This window comes from Eschrichtius robustus, chromosome 3 (assembly GCF_028021215.1).
Source record: "Eschrichtius robustus isolate mEscRob2 chromosome 3, mEscRob2.pri, whole genome shotgun sequence".
Taxonomy (NCBI): Eukaryota; Metazoa; Chordata; class Mammalia; order Artiodactyla; family Eschrichtiidae; genus Eschrichtius; species Eschrichtius robustus.
The window spans coordinates 16718908-16739967 of NC_090826.1; the positions used below are offsets into that span (position 1 = coordinate 16718908).

At 47.4% G+C, this 21060-nt stretch overlaps 1 protein-coding gene across 1 annotated transcript in view; it reads right to left on the reverse strand.

Annotated features, from left to right (window-relative positions):
- The window catches only part of ECE1 (endothelin converting enzyme 1), a 118405-nt gene that overhangs the window by 60669 nt on the left and 36676 nt on the right, over positions 1 to 21060 (reverse strand). The window lies entirely within an intron of this gene.

Here is a 21060-nt window from a genome sequence, read left to right on the forward strand (position 1 = left end):
CTCCCACCCGAAACCCCAGACAACCCTAACCCAGCAGTTTCCCAAAGGACCCTCCGTGTCCAGTGAGACCTGGAATCCCCTGCATTTATACATTTTTCTCAGCTTTCCAAAGTGCACCTCTGTTCATTCCCATATTTGACTCTCACAGTCACACGTGTGTGAAGGAGCAGGCACAGAGGGCTGAGGTGACAGCCAGGGTCACAGCCACAGTGACAGCTCCTGAGGTCTCCTGGCTTCGCCTTCTGCCTTCTTATAGCCCTCTCTGCAGCCAGAGCGAGGCTTTAACAGCAAATTCTGATCTTGTTACCCTTGCTTCAAACTCTGCAGGGGCAGTCCCTTTACCAGTCCCCCATGGCCCCTGCTCACCCTGACCCTCATCTCGTGCTGCTCCCCACCTCATCTCACTCAGGCCCCAGCTTCTCTGGCCCTTCCTCTGTTCCTCAGATTCTCCAAGTTTCTCCTTCCCTCAAGACCTTTATAGCACTGCTCCCTCTATCTGGAACATTCTTTCCTCATCTCTACTCCTCCCATGGCCGGCTCCTGCTTCAGATGTCAGCTTAAATGTCACCTCCTCAAATATCCCAACCATCCTAAGCAGACACCCAAATTCTCGATTACGGCACCCCATTTTCCCCTTTATAGTATTTACTGCAGTCTGTTATTTATTTATTTATGTTGGTTTTTACATCTATCTCCTTCCCCCTCCCCAGAATTGTGAGTTTTATCAGGGCTGGGACCTTGTCTGACACAGAGAATCCCCATCACCTGGCATACCACAGGTGCTCAATAAACTTAAAATGAATGGTAGAACAATTAGAGGGGAAGTGAAAATTACTCTGGGGAAGTGCCTTTGAATCCTTGTGCATCTAATTTTGCAATGCCCAAAGACAAAGGAAACATGTCTAAGCACCCTGGGAGAGGCAGGGTGCGTGGGAAGAATTTGAATTCTGGGGTCTTCTGCTCCACTCCCACTGGGTGCAGGACTTCCCATTACCCACCCGAGAGAGAGAAAGGGCTCCCAGGCTGCTTCATTTCATGCTGGGCTACAGCTGGGCTTTTTCTGAAATCAGGACTCTCAGCTACACTAAGCAACAGGTGTTAACCACTCCAGGAAAAGACCCTTGAAAAAGAAATTCAAGTCACCAAACATCTCTACTGCCTGGCACAGCAGCTACTATTTCCTAGGCATCTAGGGGTATGAGGTGTTTGTCAGTTCTTCTACATCCATCATGTCATTTAAGCTCTTGGCTCTGAAGCAGGTATTCTTGGCCCCTTTTACAGAACCTGAAACTGAGGCTCGGGGAAGTAACTTGCCCAGGTGTAGTGAAGCAAGGGCTTCTTCTCCTTCCGCCTCAGCTCAGAGGTCAGCCCTTCCGGAAAGCTCTCCTGACCATTCTTCTCTGACCCCAAGCAGCATCTGGCCCCCTGCTCTGTGTCCTCCGCCTCCCCAAGCCCCCCATCCCATGCTTCCTTCTATTGAAAGCACAGAGCACCTTAAGTAGGAGAACCTTGAAGGCAGGGGTTGGGTCTCGTCAGGCCTTACATCCCCAAAGGCCTAGTCGGGGGCTAGAGCCTCCACAGGCATCTGAGCGAAGGTGAGAAGCGAAGGAGGAGGCTGGCAGCCCATCCCAGGGGCCGAGGCCAGCCTGTCTGTGGAGGGATGACGAAGGAAGCTCACATACCTCCCAAGCAGAAATCCGCGGAGACCAAGAGCTGTTTATTTTTCAGCACACAAAAGATGAGGGGCCCTTCCTGAAACGCTGCCTGCCGGCCCCGGGCTGGGGAGTGAAACTGAACCCACCTCAGACGTGGGAATGGCTTAGCTGGCTCCGCTCCACGGGGAGCACAGTGGGCCCCAGTCAGCGAGTGACATTCCAACGACAGGGCAGCCCTATCTCTTACCGGCCAGGCTCTGGGCGGGGCCTTCCACACAATGTCTTGCTGGATCCCCACACCCACCAAGAGCCCCAACCTCAGCAGGTATCACTTCCCTTTTAGGAGAAGTGGGAGGGGACAAGGCAGGGAGAGGGGCTGGGCAGACCAGACACCTAGAATGAGCCACTGGGCCCAAGGTAGCTCTCCCGACCCCGTGAAGCCCTGTGAGGTGGGGATCACCACCTCCACTTTACAGAGGAGAAGACTGAGGACTGGGGAGGTGGCAGCACACACCGTCCCCCGCCCCTACTGCCCCCCTCCCCTGCCCCAAGTCACCTGCCTAGAGAGTGAGATGCCAGGATGTGAATCCTCGCTGCCTGACCTCACCACGCGGCCTCCAGAGAACCCCAGGCACTCAGCTAGTGAGGGGCAGCGCTGGGCCTGGAACCTGGGTCCTGGCCTCCTGGTCCCGTGCTCTTTGTGGAGGGGGAGCTGCTTCTTCAGGTGGGACCTCGTGGAGTCCAGAGGCGCTGAGTGGCAGGGCAGCCAGCGCTGTTCTCCCTAATTGCCTCATTTGCGGTTGTGGGGATGCCCACAGCCAGGGAGCTTCAGGGAAGGGGAAGAACCTCTGCTGCTCTTGGGGGGGAGTCTCTGCCTTGCTCTGCTCCCTCCTCTCCCAGGTCCGCTGAGCCCCTGGATGCGAAATGTGGGCCTGGTGTTCGTGAGAAGGGCTTGGCGGAGACCAAGAATGGAGGAGTGGGAACCATGGTCCCCAGTCCCCCCGCCTGCACAGAGAAGGCGAGGAAAGCCAGATGGAGGGTGTGATGGTGCCCGGCTCTGGAAACCCCACCCTGTGGAAATCAAAGGCCTGGGGTGAACAGAAACGAGAAGTATTATAAACGCTTGTGTGTTTCTGATGACAAAGGCCTCTGGCCCAGGGGCAATGGGTGTGATCCCACCGGGCATTTGCCCCGACTGTGTTAGTCACTCAGATGGCTCTCAGGGTTGGTTTGCCCAAGGGTGGCAGGATCTTCCAAGAAATCTAGGAGCGCATCAGAGGCAGCTGTAAGTGAAATTCAGTGAAATTCGGAGGCTTGCGACTCCTTGACCACATCCTCTGAGCCATTTTCACATTCTGTTTCTAAGCCTCAGCTCCTTAGGGATGCTGCCCTTTGTGGCCAGAGCCCCCATCAGTTCTTGCCTCTCGTGCCAGTAATTAGTTGAGATCTGCTGCATCTTTACATGTCATCTAATACACACTCAGGTTATATGTTAGTTAAATACTTACATTTAACAAACACAATGATAGAGTAAAAGCTCTAGTTCCAAACCTCAGTTCAGATCCCCACTATGCCACTTCCCAGTTGCGTGAGCCCGGGCAAGTGACTCAGCCTCTCTGTGCGTCAGCTGTCTCATCTGTAAAACGGGGATGAAAATAATAGCACCTCCCTCGTAAGACTGTTGTGATACTTAAATGGTTACTATAAAGTGCTTAGAACAGTGCTGGGCACACAGCATGTGTTAGCTCTTATTATTTGTACCATCAATTCTTATAAAACACAAGGCTCAAAAGCCTCCAATTGATCCCCACCACCTAAAGAACAAAATCCAAACTCCTTAGCTTGGCATTCAAGGCCGCCCGGCAATTGGCCCAAACCTACCTCTCCAGACTCACCCTTCCCACATACCTCTCAGGTGTGTGGCCATCACCCTGACCCCTGATCTATCCCTCACTCAAAAGGAGTTTGCTGAGTCCTTGATGTTTGTCAGGCCCTGTGCGGCAAGCTGAGGGGGCAGCCCTGAGTAGGACTTGGTCACTACCCTCAAGGGACCTATGTCTCCCAAGACTGTGCCCCCTCCACCCCAACTACCGCTCTCCATGACTGGCCTACCTCCTCCTCCATGAAGTCCCCCCTCCTCCTCAGTCAGAGGGAATTATGCCCTTCCCTCTGGTGTACCCCCAGCATAGCACCTGCATTTTGTTCAGGCCTTTGTCTAGGTGTCTTTATCCCAGGGATGGACCTGGGGGGATGGGCAGCAATCATTTTATTTCCCTCCATCCCCGGTGTCCAGCACAGAACCTGGTATATAGATAACTGGTTAATTTGTATCCAAGATTTTCACCAAGGCAAAGGCATCTGTGACTTCAGCAAAGAAGAAACAGTAGAGTTTAGTTACTTGATGACAATGTAAAATTCAAATACGACAACTGTGGGCAAGGGGCATATAGTAAAAATATAGTCATCACTCCTGAAGATGATACCATGTAACATCTATTACTACTATTACATTATCTATGACATTGCTCAGTGTCTTTTACATGAGAAATTTCCATGTGATTAACTTCTTTTTAAATTTACCACAAAGTTCTTGGAGGAGTGAACTGCTTCTTAGCTCTCTGATTATAGGAATCACAGGAATTGGCTGAGGAAGCTCACAGCCAAATGAGAAGCTCACCTATGGGCACTTTTCTGGTCTTCATGTTCAGCTTTGTCTTTGTCCACATTTTCCACTCTATTTTCTCTGCTCCTGATTTTTCATTTCTATTGCATATCATTATATTGGATGTGTTTCAGTTATAACCCATCAGGAATCCTTTGTGGAATAAAGTGAATTAGAAACAACTTGTATCAGGAACTTACCTTCCCTATTCTACTCTCCTGGGAATGCAGCTTCAAAGTATTTATTCAACAGTGGGAGTGAGGCAATAAAGACAGACCTGGGCCCAACTCCAGGTTCTCTGGCTCATGTGACCATGTCATTTCCCTTCTAAGGCCTCAGTTTCCTCATTTATAAAAAGGTTCAGTGTAAAGATTAAATGAGCTGAAACAAACTGCCTGGCATAGAGTGTCCCATTCCCAAGTGACCTGGCACCTGGGGGGACACACTACAGCACCCACCTCATAAATTGCTTTTCTTTATTTTCCTTCATCACCTTTCCCATTTGCTCCTTCTCTCATCCAGGTTTTCTGATCTTGGCCTTAGTTCAGCTGACATTTGGCGTGAATTTAACTCTGTTGCTGTACTCCAGGCAAAACCAACTGACTTCCTGGGTGTCGAGGCTAACATCAACAATAAGTCTAATTACCGAAAGATAGTATGTACTCTTGATATGATGTGATAAAAATGGTACTTTACCTCTGTGGCTTTCCTCCCCAAAGCATATTACCCCAGTCTAACCCTAAGAAAAATATCAGACAAATCCCAATTGAGGGACAGCCTACAGAATATCTGCTGAGGACTCCTCAAAACTGTCAAGGTCATCAAAACAAGAAAAGTCTGAGAAACGGCCACAGCCAAGAGGAGGTTAAGGAGACATGACAACTAAATGTAATGGGGTATCCTCAGTGGGATCCTAGAACAGAAAAAGGACAATAGGCAGAAACTTAAAGAAAACTGAATCAAGTATAGACTTTAGTTAGTAATAATGTATCAATGTCAGTTCATTAATTGTGATAATTGTACCATATATTAATAATAGGGGAACTGGGTGTGGGGCGTAAAGGAACTCTCTATCTTCCCAATAATGCCATAAATCTAAAACTATTCCAAAATAAAACATTTGTTAAAAAAAATAACTGGCTGCCCCCTAAAACAGAAAACAAAGTTGTTGACACTGACACAAGCCCAGCACTGCCCAGTTCTCAAAGGTTCTTTTATACCCTCATCTTATTTGTGTCTCATGATCAATCACCCTGTGGAATAAGCCCAGGGATCCCCATTTTACAGATGAGGAGACTGAGGCCAGACAAAGGAAGCGGCTTGCCTGTTAGTGGCAGAGCTGAGACTCAAACCCGTATCTTCCTGACCCTCTCAGGGCCTCTTCCTCTTTTCTAGGTTGACCTCTTCTGGAGACTGTAGGCTGCCCATTCGGGATGTGGGAAATAGGGAGGGATATAACGGGGGTGGGGTGGGGTTGGGAAGGGAGATTCCATTGTGTGCCAGATGGAGCTGGAGGCCTGAGCATGGAAAGTGGGAAGGTGGGCAGGAGCTAGGGTGCAGTTAGGAGAGGTTAGTTAGGAGTTAAGGGAGGCCTAAAGGTGAGAAAGATTGGAAGGCCAGGGGCACAGAGCATACATGGGAGGTCAAGGCTGCTAACCACCTCCTTGGAGAAGGCAGCAACCCTGCCGGCCAATGAGTCAATCACCCTAGTCTGGACCAGAGTCCCAGGCTGGGCTCCCCTTAACGTGCTGGCAGTGGGAGACTTGCCCACACATGCTGGGAGCTGAAAAACATTCACCTACTTGGCCTGGTGTTGACTCACCTGCCTGGGGGCCCCGGAGGCACTGAGAGCCTTACCTAGTGCTGCCGACGGACTGTGCCTCAGCGCCTGCCGAGGAGGCCCGCCCACACCCAAGCCCCAAACCTGGCTAGCAACCTCTTCCTTCTTCCCCACGTAGGCCCTCCACCACACCACTGACCGTTCAGGCCCCCTGCAAGGCTCCTACCATGCCTCTCTCCACCCCACCGTTCTGATGGTCTCCATCTGTCATCTCTGCCCCTCTGTCCAGGCCCACTTGGCTCTGCCCCGCCTCTGCCTGGAAGCCTTCCCTGATTAGACCCCCAGTCCGCCATCTCCCAGCTGGCTCCAGCAGAACCTTCTAAACTAACTGATGTGATCCAGTCACTCTCCTTCTCACGCAGACTTCCTGGAACTGGCAGAAGAGAGCATGAGCCTTGGCTGGGCTTCCAGCACTGCCCCCCCACCTACCCCAGGCCCTGATCGGCTCCTGGCGCCTCTCCAGCCTCTCTCACCCTCCCTCACATGCTCGAACCTCAGTAAAATATGAACAGTCAGCCCCCTAAACACACCGTGTTTCCTCTTCCAGGCCTTTACATGTCCACTGGCCTCTGCCTGGGAGGCCCTTGCTCTCCTCCCTCCCCTGGCTAACCCCTCAGCTCCCAGGCATCTTCCTGCAGGCAGCCTTCTTGGACTTTACTGTGACCCTTGCTCTATGCTCCCCAAAGGCAGCTACACAGCCTTCTAGAATCTCATCCCACCAGAGTGACCAGCAGCCAAGTGCAGCTGTGTGACCTTGACAAAGCTTTCTGTGCTTTGGTTTCCTCATCTATCAAATGATTATGGTATCCACTCCATAGGGTCTTTATACATATTCAACAAGATGCATAAAGTCCTCAGTCCAGTGCCTCACAGAGAAGCAGCGCTCAGTAGATGTCAGTGTGTGTGGCGGTGGGTTCAGAAAGGGCTGGCTCTTCAGGTCACACTGAAGATGATGGAAGATGGGAAGGGGAGGAACTGGGAGGACCTATGACACGCCAGGCACCGCACCTGATCTCCTTGACTCTTCCCCGTTACATAGCATAAAACAACTGTAATGCAAGGAAGGTCAGTAACTTGCCTCAAGTCACACTTCTGGTAACTAACAAAGCCTGGGTTGGAGCCCAGGTGTATCTATTCCCAAAACTTGTGGTTTTGCCATTATGACAAATAAGATGGCAGCCCCAACCTGCTCCATCCCTACCACTTCAGGCGCCACCTCTTGGCTGGGTTAAAGGGGCTGGGTTGTCCACTCTTATAACCAAGCACCAAGTTCAAGACAGACCAGAAACCTGCAGCGGGCCATAAGCTGTGCAGGATGACCAGGCTGGGTAAGTCCCAGGCGGGGAAGACCAAGCATGCCCAAGCATTTGTCGATCTAATCACATAAAACTTCGGACAAAGCTAATCTGTCTCCCTTAGTGATATTTATAATGGTGATGACAGAGCTGCCCAGTAATTAGGCTCAGCCAGGAAGCAGTTCATGGAAATGGTTATAATTAGTGTTTGTGTTACACGGGTGGGCGGGTGAGGACTGGGATGAGGGGGAGGAAGCAGGCAGGGCAGGAAGCCTTGGGGACTCCTTGGATCCTTGAACAGAGGTGGCCAGGGCCCTCACACTTTGTGCCAGGCCCTGTGCCAACCGACTCATGTGGATAATCCTGTTTAGCTTTCATGATAACTCCGTGATGTGGGCCCCATTATCCATTTTCTAGGGTGAGGGAACAGGTTCAGAGAGGTCCATTCACTTGTGCAAAGTCACACAGCCAGTGAAGAACAGATCCAGGGTCCATACCGGCCTGCTCATCTTCCCCTCCAGCCCAGTGATGTCCTAGACAGCAGGAGGTAATCAGGACTTGGGCTGGGAGGCAGGAGATCTGTATTCTGGACTGAGTTCCAACACTGCCTTACCCTGGGCCTCAGCTAGTGACTTCCCCTCTCCAGGACAAAAAGAGAAGGTGTGCCTGTCAGGCTGGGAGTGGCTGAGAGTGTGAACTTGGGAGGTAGGCTCCTGGGATTCTAAGCTCTGGGCAAGCCACTTAACCATCTGAGCCTCAGTGTCCTCATCTGTAAAATGGAGACCAGTATTGCCCTCATAGGGTTGTGAGGGTTAAGTTAAAAAACTCAGAACAATGCTTGCATATTATCATCATTTATGGGAAAGGCACGTGCTTTGGAGTCAGTTTTCCCATCTGTAAAATGGGGAGGTAGTTACTGGATTCAAACAGTGGTTTGAAAGCATATGTTTTTTAACCCCATAAAGCCCTCTATTTAATTTATTATTATTATTTTTAGTTAACACTTCCAGTTTTAATTTTATTTATTTTTGAAGTATAACTGACCTAAACACTATGTTAGTTCCAGGTGTACAATATAGTGATTTGATATTTCTATACATTACAAAAGGATCACCACAGTAAGTCCAGCTAGCATCAGTCACCATACAAAATTATTATAATATTATTGACTATATTCCTCATGTTGTACATTTCATCCCTGTGACTCTTTTATTTTGCCACTGGAAGTCTGTACCTCTTAATCTCCCTCACTTATTTCACTCATCCCCCTACTTGCCTTCTCTCAGTCAACAACCTGTTTGCTCTCTGCATCTATGACTCTGTTTCTGTTTTGTTACATTTGTTCATTTGTTTTGTTTTTTAGATTCCACATGTAAGTAAAATCACACTGTATTTGTCTTTCTCTGTCTGACTTACTTTACTTAGCATAATACCCTCTAGATCTATCCATGTTGTCGCAAATGGCAAGATTTCATTCTTTTTTATGGCTTAGTAATATTCCATTTTATACACACACACACACACACACACACCACATCTTCTTTATCCATTCAACTATCAATGGGCACTTAGGTTGCTTCCATATGTTGACTATTTTGAATAATGCTGCAATGAACATTGGAGTGCATATATCTTTCCAAATTAGTGTTTTCGTTTTCTTCAGAAAAATACCCAGAAGTGAAATTGCTGGATAATATGGTAGTTCTATTTTTGATTTTTTGAGGAACCTTCATATTATTTTCCATAGTGGCTATACCAATTTATATTCCTACTAATGGTGCATGAAGTTCTCTTTTCTTCACATCCTTGCCAACACTTGTTCTTTGTTTTGATTACTGTAGCTTTGTATTATAGTTTGAAATCAGGGAGCATGATATCTTTAGTTTTGTGCTTTTTCAAGATTGTTTTGGCTATTTGGGGATCTTTTGTGTTTCCATACAAATTTTAGAATTATTTGTTCTAGTTCTGTGAAAAATGTCATTGGTATTTTGATATGGATTTCATTGAACCTGTATATTGTCTTGAGCAGTATGGTCATTTTAACAACAGTAACTCTTCCAATCCATAAGCATGGTATATCTTTCCATTTTTTGTGTGTCTTCTTCAGTTTATTTCATCAGTGTCTTACAGTTTTTAGTGTGTAGGTCTTTTACCTCCCTGGTTAAACTTATTCCTAGGTATTTTACTCTTTTGGATGCAACTGTAAACAGGACTGTCTTCTTAATTTCTTCTTCTGATAATTCATTGTTAGTGCATAGAAACACATAGTTTACTGAATATTAATTTTGTATCATGCAACTTTACTAAATTCATTTATTAGTTCTAATAGTTTTTTATAAGATCTTTAGGATTTTCTATATATGGTGTCATGTCATCTGCAAACAGTGACAGCTTTACTTCTTCCTTTCCAGTCTGGATTCCTTTTATTTCTTTTTCTTGCCTGATTGCTGCAGCTAGGACTCCCAATACTATGTTGAATAAAAGTGGTGAGAGTGGGCATCCTGTCTTGTTCCTGATCTTAGAGGAAATGCTTTCAGCTTTTCAACATTCAGTATGATGTTAGCTGTGGGCTTGTCATATATGGCTTTTATTATGTTGAGATATGTTCCCTCTACACCCACTTTATTGAGAGTTTTTATCATAAATGGATGTTGAATTTTGTCAAAAGCTTTTTCTGCATCTATTGAGATTATCATATGATTTTTATTCTTCAATTTGTTAATTTGATGTATCACATTGATTGATTTGCAAATATTGAACCATCCTTGCATCCCTGGGATAAATCCCACTTGATCATTGTGTATGATCCTTTTGATGTATTGTTGAATTTGGTTTGCTAATACTTTGCTGAGGATCTTTGCTTCTATGTTCATCAGTGATATTGGTCTATAATTTTTTTCTTTTCTTTCTTTCCTTCCTCCCTTCCTCCCTCCCACTCCCTCCCTCCCTCCCTCCATTCCTTCCTTTGTGCGGTGTCTTTGTCTGCTTTTGGTAACAAGGTGATACTTGCCTCTAAAATGAGTTTGGAAGCATTCCTTCCTCTTCAAGTTTTTGGAATAGTTTGAGAAGAATAAGTGTTCACTCTTCTTTAAATGTTTTGTAGAATTCACTTGTGAAGCCATCTGGTCCTGGAGTTTTGTTTGTTGGGAGGTTTTTTTTTTTTAAATTATTACTACTGATTCAATTTCATTACTGGTAATTGGTCTTCATATTATCTATTTCTTCCTGATTCAGTCTTCGGAGATTGTAGGAATCTATTCATTTCTTCTAGGTTGTCCATCTTATTGACATATAATTGTTCATAGTAATTTCTTAAGATCCTTTCATTTCTGCGGTGTTGGTTGTAACTTTTCCTCTTTCATTCCCGACTTTATGTATTTGGGCTCTCTTCTCTTTTTTGGGGATGAGTCTGGCTAAATGTTTATCAGTTTCATTTATGTTTTCAAAACCATCTTGTATTCATTGATCTTTTCTATTGTTTTTTAGTCTCTCTTTATTTCTGCTCTGATCTCTGTGATTTATCTCCTTCTATTAACTTTGGGTCCTGTTTGTCTTTTTTCTAGTTCCCTTAGGTGTAAGGTTAAGATTTTTCCTTGTTTCCTGATGTAGGCTTGTATCATTATAAACTTCTCTCTTAGAACTGCTTTTGCTGCATCCCATAGATTTTGCATCATTGTGTTTCCATTTTAATTTGTCTCCATGTATTTTTTAATTTCTTTTTTGATTTCTTCAGTGACTCATTGGTTGTTTAGTAGCATATTGTTTAGCCTCCATTGTTTGTGATTTTGCAGTTTTTTTTTCTTGTAATTGATTTCTAGTCTCATAGCATTGTGATCAGAAAAGATGCTTGATATGATTTCAGTCTTTTTAAATTTATTGAGACTGGTTTTGTGGCCTAGTATGTGATCTGTTCTAGAGAATGTTCCATGAGCACTTGAAAGAAATGTATATTGTGCTGCTTTTGCATAGAATGTTCTATATATATCTATTAAGTCCATCTGCTCTAATGTGTCATTTAAGGCCAGTGTTTCCCTATTTATTTTCTGTCTGGATAATCTGTCCACTGATGTAAGTGGAGTGTTAAAGTCCCTACTATTATTGTGTTACTGTCAATTTCTCCTTTTATGTCTGTTAGTATTTGCCTTATATATTTAGGTACTCCTATGTTGGGTGCATATATATTTACAATTGTTATATCTTCTTGATGAATTGATCCCTTTATCATTATGTAATGTCCTTCTTTGTCTCTTTAATTTTTACAGTCTCTGTTTTAAAGTCTATTTTGTTTGATATTAGTATTGCCACCTCAGCTTTCTTGTTTGTTTGTTTTGGGCCACCCTGCATGGTTTGTGGGATTTTAGTTCCCTGACCAGGGATTGAACCTAGGCCCTTAGCAGTGAAAGCACAGAGTCCTAACCACTGGACCACCACGGAATTCCCCACCCCAGCTTTCTTTCCATTTCCATTTGCATGGGATATCTTTTCTATCCCCTCACTTTCAGTCTGTGTGTCTTTAGATCTGAAGTGAGTCTCTTGTAGGAAGCATATATATGGGTCTTTTTTTCTAAAAAAAGAACATTCAGCCACTCTATGTCTTTTGATTGGAGCATTTAGTCATTTACATTTAAAGTAATTATTGACAGATGTGTACTTATTGCCATTTTGTTGTGTCCTGGTTGTTTTTGTAGTTCTTGTTTCTTTCTTCTTCTTTTGCTCTCTTCCTTTATGATTTGATGACTATCTTTAGAGTTAATGTTTAGATTCCTTTATCTTCTTTTGTGTCTACCTATTCCAGATTTTTGGTTTGTGGTTATCATGAGGTTTATATATAACAACATATATACACACACACACACACATACATGTATATTATATTTATATGATTATTTTAAGTTGATGATCTCTGAAGTTCGAATGCATTCTAAAAACCTTGCATTTTTACTTCCCCTCCCCACATGTAATGTTCTTGACTTCATATTTTACATCTTTTTGCTTTGTGTATCCCTTAATGTGGGTATAGATGATTTTTACTACTTTTGTCTGTTAACCTCCCTACTGGGAGGTTGATCTACTACCTTTATGTATATTTGCTTTTACCAGTGAGATTTTTCCTCTTGGAATTTTCGTATTTCTGGTTGTGGTCTTTTACCAATTAGAGAAGTTCCTTTCACATTTCTTGTAAAGCTGGTTTAGTAGTGCTGAACTCCTTTAGCGTTTGCTTACCTGTAAAACCCTGTATCTCTCCTTCAAATCTGAATGATAACCTTGCCAGGTAGAGTATTCTTGGTTGTATGTTTTTCTTTTCATTACTTTAAATATATCATGCCACTCCCTTCTGGCCTGCAAAGTTTCTGCTGAAAAGTCAGCTGATCATCTTATGGGAGTTCCCTTAAATAGTTGCTTTTCTCTTGCTGCTTTTAAGATTCTCTCTTTATCTTTAATTTTTGCCATTTTAATTACAATGTCTTTGTGTGGACCTCTTTGGGTTCATCTTGTTTGGGACTCTGTACTCCTGGACCTGGATATCTGTTTCCTTTCCCAGGTTAGGGGAGTTTTCAGCTATTATCTTTTCAAATAAGTTCTCTGCCCCTTTCTCTCTCTCTTCTCCTTTTGGGACCCCTATAATGTGAATCTTAGTATGCTTAATGTTGTTCCAGAGGTTCCTTAAACTATGCTCATTTTTAAAAAATTCTTCTTTTTTTTCCATTCAGCTTGGGTGATTTCCACTATTCTGTCTTCCAGTTCACTGATCCATTCCCCTGATTCATCTAATCTATTGCTGATTCCTTCTAGTGCATTTTAAATTTCAGTTATTGTATTCTTCAGCTGTTTGGTTCCTCTTTATATTTTCTAACTCTTTCTTAAACTTCTCACTGTGTACATCCATTCTTTTTTTAAAAAAATTAATTAATTATTTATTTAATTTAATTTAATTTAATTTAATTTTTATTTTTGTGTGCGTTGGGTCTTCGTTGCTGCGCATGGGCTTTTCTCTAGTTGCGGGGGGCTACTCTTCATTGTGCTGCGCGGGCTTCTCATTGCAGTGGCTTCTCTTGTTGTGGAGCACAGGCCCTAGGTGCACGGGCTTCAGTAGTTGCAGCACGTGGGCTCAGTAGTTATGGCTCGCGGGCTCTAGAGCGCAGGCTCAGTAGTTGTGGTACACGGGCGTAGTTGCTCTGCGGCATGTGGGATCTTCCCGGACCAGGTCTCGAACCCGTGTCCCCTGCATTGGCAGGCGGATTCTTAACCACTGCGCCACCAGGGAAGCCCTGTGTACATCCATTCTTCTCCCAAATTCATTGAGCATCTTTATGATCATTCCCTTGAATTTTTTATTGGGTAGACTGCTTATCTCCATTCCACTTAGTTCTTCCTCTGGGGTTTTATCTTGTTCCTTTGTTTGGAACATATTCCTCTGTTGCCTCATTTTGCATAATTCTGTTTTTATTTCCATGTATAAGGTAGGTTTATTACATTTCCCAATCTTGGAGAAGTGGCCTTTTGTAGGAGATGTCCTGTGAAGCCAGCAGAACACTCCCACTGGTCATCAGAGCTGTATACCCTAGGGGTGCCCCCTATGTGGGCTGTGTGAGCCCTTCTGTTGTGGTAGGGCCAACTACTGTGGGCGGGGTAGGTGGGGACCCAGTTGGCTACCAGGCCCTGCCTTGTGCAGGGGCTGCTGGCCTGCTGGTGGGTGGGTCTGGGTCCTGTAGAGCCCTTTGTTTTTTGTTTTGTTTTTGTTTTTTTTGGCTGCACCACATGGCTTGCAGGATCTTAGTTCCCCGACCAGGGATCAAACCCGGGTCCCCTGCAGTGGAAGTGTGGAGTCCTAACTACTGGACCACCAGGGAATTCCCAGAGCCCTTTGTTTTTAAAAACTTAACACTGCAACCCAAAATACAAAAGAGATATAAGTGGAGCTGCCACTTACGCATTCAATGACCCCATATCCTGACCCTGAGCCTGGTTTCCTCAGAGGTTCCAAGGAAGAGAGTTTGAAAAATCCCTCATCTATGTTTCTCTCTGAGAATTAATGGCTCTAAAGCTCTGATATCAAAGTGAGGTGGATGCAGGCAATGGTGGTCTGGGGCTGGGATGGTGTCACCCAGTGTGGGTGGGACAGACTGGGCCACACCTATGGCAGAGTTCACTGGGGCCTGTTGACTGTCACCATTCAAGCTAGATAGCTGTTTCCCCAAGAGGTGACTGAGAAGCAGGGGAAAGAGCACTGGACTTGGAATCAGGTGGATGGACCCACATTCCAGCCCAGCCACATGGCCTCGGTCAAGTCGCATCACCTCTCTGGGCCTCACTGTCCTCAACTATAAGATGGGCATGATAACGTCGTTCTCCTCTAGCGACATCAGGACCAAACTGAACCACATGCATGTAAAGGCTTTGCAACTGTGAAAGACTGCCCCAAATCAATATTTTCACTTATTTCTGGTAGATTATTTTCCCTTCCTAAGAGCACAGAGTCTGGAGCCAGACTGTGTAGGTTCAAATCTCGATGCCACCATGTACTGGCTGAGGGCCCAGGGTCCAATTACTGAGCCTGTTTCCTCCTGTGTAAAATGACAACATAAAGGAAGGGCCTAGCATAGTGCCTGGCCCACAGTAAGTGCTCAATAAGTGTCTGCTGCTCTTGGTGGGGGGAACAATAACTAATGGCAAACTTGCTCCCTAGTGCCCTCATCCAGTGTAGACGTAGTTGAAGAGGGGTGAGTGGCTCCTCTTGACCCTCTAAAGCATGCAAGTTCAAAAGCTGTAGTTGAGATTTTTTGGTTCTGCACTGAAGTGTGGAGCAAGCTTTCCCGGGCTACACTGGGGATATGCCTGTCCTCTGTCCTTAAAAGTCCAATTCAATTCAATAGCTGTTTCCTAGAGGTTCTGTGATGCCTGGGTATTGAGCACCTATCATATGCCAGGCCCTCACCATAACCCTGCATGGTAGGTAGCACTGTACCCATTTGACAGATGAGGAAACTGAGGTTCAGAGAGGTGACATGAGCACCTCAAGGCCAGGCTGCCCCTTCACGATGCACAGGATCTGGAGCCAGGCCCAGGGGGCTCCCCTGGTGTGGAGGCTGCTGGAAGGCTTGTAAGGGCCCTGGGGTACCAGCCCATGTTACTTGGTGTTTTGGTGGGTAGTGGTGTTCTGGCCTCCCCCTGTCACGTCTCTCAGGCTTCCGAAACACTTCCCTGCCAGTGACCACAGCCCAGCCCTGCCATGTCATCCGTCCTACAGCCCACGGCCCACGACCCTTTGCTGTGCACCAGAACAGCTGTGAGCACTCTGCATTCATCACTCATTCAATCCCACCAACGACTTTCTGGAAGTAATCTCTACCTCTCTGAGCCTCGGCTTTCTCATTGGTAATATGGGTAATAATAAGAGTACATTTCTCAAAAGTGGGTGTGAAGACCTAACTGGAAAAAAAAATAATGGCAAACACTTATTTAGCACTTACTTCAGGACAGGTCCTGGCTCAGTGACACAGGCAAGGGCCAGAGGGGAGGGTCTGGCCTCTCCCTGTCATGTCCCTCAGGCTTCTGGAACACTTCCCTGCCAGTGACCATAGACCTTCTTTCCCCACAACTCCGGGTCCTGAGGAATGCGGCCAAATGGAGCAGCAAAAGCACGGGAGTGGGAGCTAGAAGTCCAGGTCTGGTCCTGGCTGCGCCCTCTCTGGGCCTCAGTTTCCTCTCCCGCGGATGTGCTAGAGGACAAGGGAAATGCAGCACTGTTGGGCCTGGTTATCCTTATCTTCCCCTTTCCAACCTCCCCAGGTGACAGGCTTGTCTGAACGAAGCACCAGTGGGTGGAGATGCCCCAGCCACCAGCTCTCCGCAGCGGCAGCCTGGCCTGGCCCTGGGACAGCTGGCTGATTCTTCTGCTGTCACCTCCTCCTCTCCCCTGCCACCCTCTGGGCCTGGGCCCTCTCCCTGCCAGGTTCCTGCTGCTTCTGTCCTCACTTGCCCAGTGCTCCCTGATACCCTCATCAAGCATCAACCATGCTTCCATCCTCCCAACCCCACCCCTGGCTGCTTTCCCAGCACATCCTAAAATTGGGGCTCCATCAACTGACAGCCAAGGTGCCTGGACCTGAAAACGACCTGTGCCAGGGCCGTCCCAGCGGGTGGGGCCGAGCCTCTCTCATTGCTCGTTCAGGGTGATAGCACCCTTGGCTGGCAAAGCTGCACCCCAAATGGTATAACCATCCCAGGCAGCTTTGCCCTCCACCCCCGCTCCTGGAGTGGTTAAGAGCGGGGACTCAGGAAGCAGACAGTCGGGGTTCAAATGCCAGCCAAGTACTCTGTAACCTTGGGCAAGTCACTTAATCCCTCTCTACGTCTCAGCTTACTCATCTGTATAATGGATGCATTAATAAACTGTTAGGAAGATTAGATGACTTAATAACATCGAGTACTTAGAACAGGACCTGAAGCAAAGGAACCAGTCCACAAATATCAGCTACTATTGTAACTAACATTCTGATCAGCCCAAGGCAGAACGCACATCCTGGCGGTCCACAGGTCAAGTCTGGCCCACACATGTGAAGTATCTGGCCTGTAGTGTTGTAATAGGTTTTGAAATGCCAACATTAAGGAGATTTTACATGAAAATCCGTATTTTCAGCTTTCCTTGAAAAAAGACTTGGCAGAAGAAAAAAAAGAAAAACAGACTTGGCAGTGCTGGGCCCACATTCTCAAGTGGCAACAGCCAGCTGGAGCTGAGGAGCGGCTGCCCCCTTTGGACCAACCAGGAATCCCCAGGGTCCTCCAGCCCCCCACCCCTCCCCATTTCTTGTCTCCTCCTCACGGTAGCCCAGGCTCAGCTGCCACTTTTCATCATGCTGGTACTCTACTTCTTCAACAAAGAGAAAAGAAATATTTCTTATAATCTTGCCTCAGTCAAAAGTGGGAAAATGGGGCTTCCCTGGTGGCGCAGTGGTTGAGAATCTGCCTGCCAATGCAGGGGACACGGGTTCGAGCCCTGGTCTGGGAAGATCCCACATGCCGCGGAGCAACTAGGCCTGTGAGCCACAACTACTGAGCCTGAGCGTCTGGAGCCTGTGCTCCGCAACAAGAGAGGCCGCGATAGTGAGAGGCCCGCGCAACGCGATGAAGAGTGGCCCCCGCTCGCTGCAGCTAGAGAAAGCCCTCGCACAGAAATGAAGACCCAACACAGCCAAAAATAAATAAATAAATAAATACATTTAATTAAAAAAAAAAAAGTGGGAAAATGATTTCTGTGAGGCTTAAAAACAGGCAAAACTAATCCATGGTGACAGACGTTAGAACAGCAGTTGCCTCTGAGGACAGGACTGACTGGAAAGGGGCATGAGGGAACTTTCTGGGGGACTGCAAATGTTCTGGAAATGTCCTGTATCTTGATTCCACTGTGGTTACACGGGTGTCTACAGTTGTCAAAACTCATCAAACTGTTTGCTTCTGGCCTGTGCATTTTACTCTATACAAGTTACACCTCAGTAAGAAAAAAAAACAAAGTGCAAGACTTAGAATGGGTTAGAAGGGTCTCGTGTTTCAAAGAAAACATTGTCTGACTCCTTTGTGGGTGTGAAGCAAACACCTGTGAGTTTAATATACTGACAACTGGGAAAGAAGACAGACTGTAAGGTGCCCCCCTGGGAAATCAACGCCGTGCCCCTGCTCACATCTGAGTTTGAGACCTACCGTCCAAGGCCACGATCGACTGCTCTCAAAGGACTCTCAGACCCATAATGTCCAGCCCAGTAGCCATTAGCTGCATGTGGCTACTGAAATTAAAATAAAATTAAAATGAAGAATTCAATTCCGCATTTGCACTAGCCACAGCTCAAGTGCCCGATAGTCAGACATGGTTAATAGCACAGATACGGAACGTTTCCATATCACAGAGAGTTCTATTGGACAGCGCTGGTGCACACGCTGGCTATGTAGCTGGGCTAACTTCTGGGCCCTAGGCCAGGGCAGACACTGTGATCACTGCTGCACAGCGCCTGACACACAGTAGCTGTTCAGTAACTGAGCTGAATGAATGAATGAGAATAGAAGCAGCAAATGGCGAGACCTGAGTTTGAACCCTGACCCTGGCCCTCGCCAACTGCGGGGCCTCCAGCAAACCTGCCCTCTGAGCCTCGGTGTTGTCTGTACAGATGGCAGTAGCGATCTCTCCCTCTCTCTCAGGACTGGGCACTTAAACCGATGTTCTCGGGGTGCTCAGAGGACCGGGAGCCAAGAAAAGGCCTGCAGGGGAACTGATGTGCCAGCAGTCCCACTCTGAATTCTAGAACAAGTAGGAGGCATGGGAGTGGTGGGAGGGGCAGCTGGGGGCATTTCTGTTTGTTAGGGTTGTTTCTGAAAATGCTCTGGGGTGGGGTGGGTGGGCACGGGCAGTGGTAAAGATAAAGCAGGCTGGGCCCAGCTCTGTGGGTCTGAGAGGGAGGGCTGCTGAGCACAGGGGAACATCTACATTAGCCCCCATGCCTGGCTGCCAGAATGTGAGCTGGAAACAGCATCGGACACCCACAGACATGGCTGTGGTCAGGGTGTCTGGGACAGGGAGCCACTTCCATTCCCAGAGACCCCTCTGTCCCCTCAGGAGGTGGACTCCCATCAGGGCAGGCCGGGATGGGGGGCTTGCTGGGCCCTGAGCCGGGGCTGGCCCAGGGTCGCCTTCCCTGCATCCATCCTTCTCTACATCCAGCTATACAGAGCCCCATAAAAGCTGGGAATGTCAGCGCTCATCTGTCCATTCATTCATTCAACAAATATTTATTAGGCACCTACTGTGTGCTAGGAAATGGCTCCACGCTTGACATACATCATTGAACAAGACAAAGTCCTTGCTCTCATGAGCCTGAAGTTTAATAGAAGGGACCCTAAACAATGTTGCTAAGAGTTATTATAATAATAGCATCTAACATGCATTGAGTGCTTACTGTGTGCTGAGCACTGTAAGTGCTTTTTAATGCATTTCTTATTTAATCCTTACAAAAATAATAATATATATTATTATTGACCCTGTTTTATAGGTGAGGAAATTGAGGCACAGAGAGGTTACAGCCAAGATCATCCAGCTCTAAGTGGTGAACTTTAGGATTTGAACCCAGGCAGTTTGATTCTGGAGTCCCTAACCCTAACCAGTACCTTGACTGCCTCATTGCAGAGAGTGACTTGTGTTACAGACAAAGGACAGCAGGGCGGTGTGGTGGGGAACTCTGAGGAGGAGTGGAGGAGCCCTCTGTGAGCAGGTGACACGTCAAGTGAAACCAGAATGATGGGGTGTCAGCGGTGAGGGGGCCACTTCAGGCAGAGGCAACAGCCAGAGCAAAGGCCCGGAGGTAGGACCAAGCAGAGATCAAGGAGCAGGAAGAAGGGCAGTGTGGCTGGAGGGGTGAGCCTTGTCTGACCCCCACGCCCACCCCATCCCATTCTACAGATGAACTAGCTGAGGTCCAGAGGGAGGAAGTCTCCTGAGTAAGCTGCACCAGGGGCACAGCCAGGACCAGAAGACAGGCCTCTGGACACTCCTTCCAAAGCCCTGCATGCCTGTGCCATGGCTGCTAAGAGCTCGGTGGTGGTGAAGGAGCCAACTTGGGCTTAGGATGACTGAGGGCCGCTGATGGGTCCTCGTCTCCCTGCACCCAGATCCCCGCCTTCCTTCTAGGTCCAGTGTGTCAGCTCCTGGACTCGCTGCTCAGGACACTTGTCTACATTTGTCCAGCCCAGGCTGCACAACCCTGGACTCCCTGCTTTATCACTCCTCTAAATCTGCTTCTGCTGTGCACAGCAACCCTGAGGGTTCGGAGTTAGGATCGCCACGTCATGGACGGGAAAACAGACTTTGATGTCAGACACACTTGGCTTAGCTGTTTAGTGACGGTGATGTTGAGCAAGTTATGTCACCTCTCGGAGCTGCAGTTTCCCCCACCCCACAAGGAGGAGAGCAGTGGCTTCCTGGCAGGGTTGTCCTGAGTGTCAAATGAGACCCTGGGTGGAAAATGCCAAGCGCAGGGACAGGCACAGAGTAGGTGTTTCATAAAGGGCATCTCTCATCGTCATAGTCACTGATGGGAGGACGTCAGGGGCACGAGGACAGGCAGGAGAGCTTTCCTTGCACCCCAGGAGCCATTCTGGTTACCTGTCCCCACCAGGTCTGCAGCTCTGGTTCTAGAGCAAAGAGTTTGGGGTTCTTTGCACCGCTGAGGAAAACAAGCGAGGGCTGGAGGTGGAAGCTCTCTCTGCCTTACCGGCCGGTACCAGACCTGCTGTGATGGCCAGGCTGTGCCCACAAGGGGGCTGCTGCTCTGGGGCTCTGCTTTGGGAAAGGCAGCCAGGCCCAGGGGAGAGGCCCCTGACCACTTGGGGGCCTGAGCTGACCTTAAGCATCCTTGTGAGTCAGAGATCTGGGCCAGGACAGGAGAGGAGCCCATTTTCCTAAGACCCCAGTGGGTCACATACCTTCTGGATCCCTCTAGAAACGTGCCTGCCCCGCTCTTGCCTGGTGCCATAATCCAGCCCCTCCACCCACGTGGGAACTGCCACCCTCCCCCTAGAGCACACCTACTTCTCCACCTCTGGACCTTTGTTTACGCTGTTTCC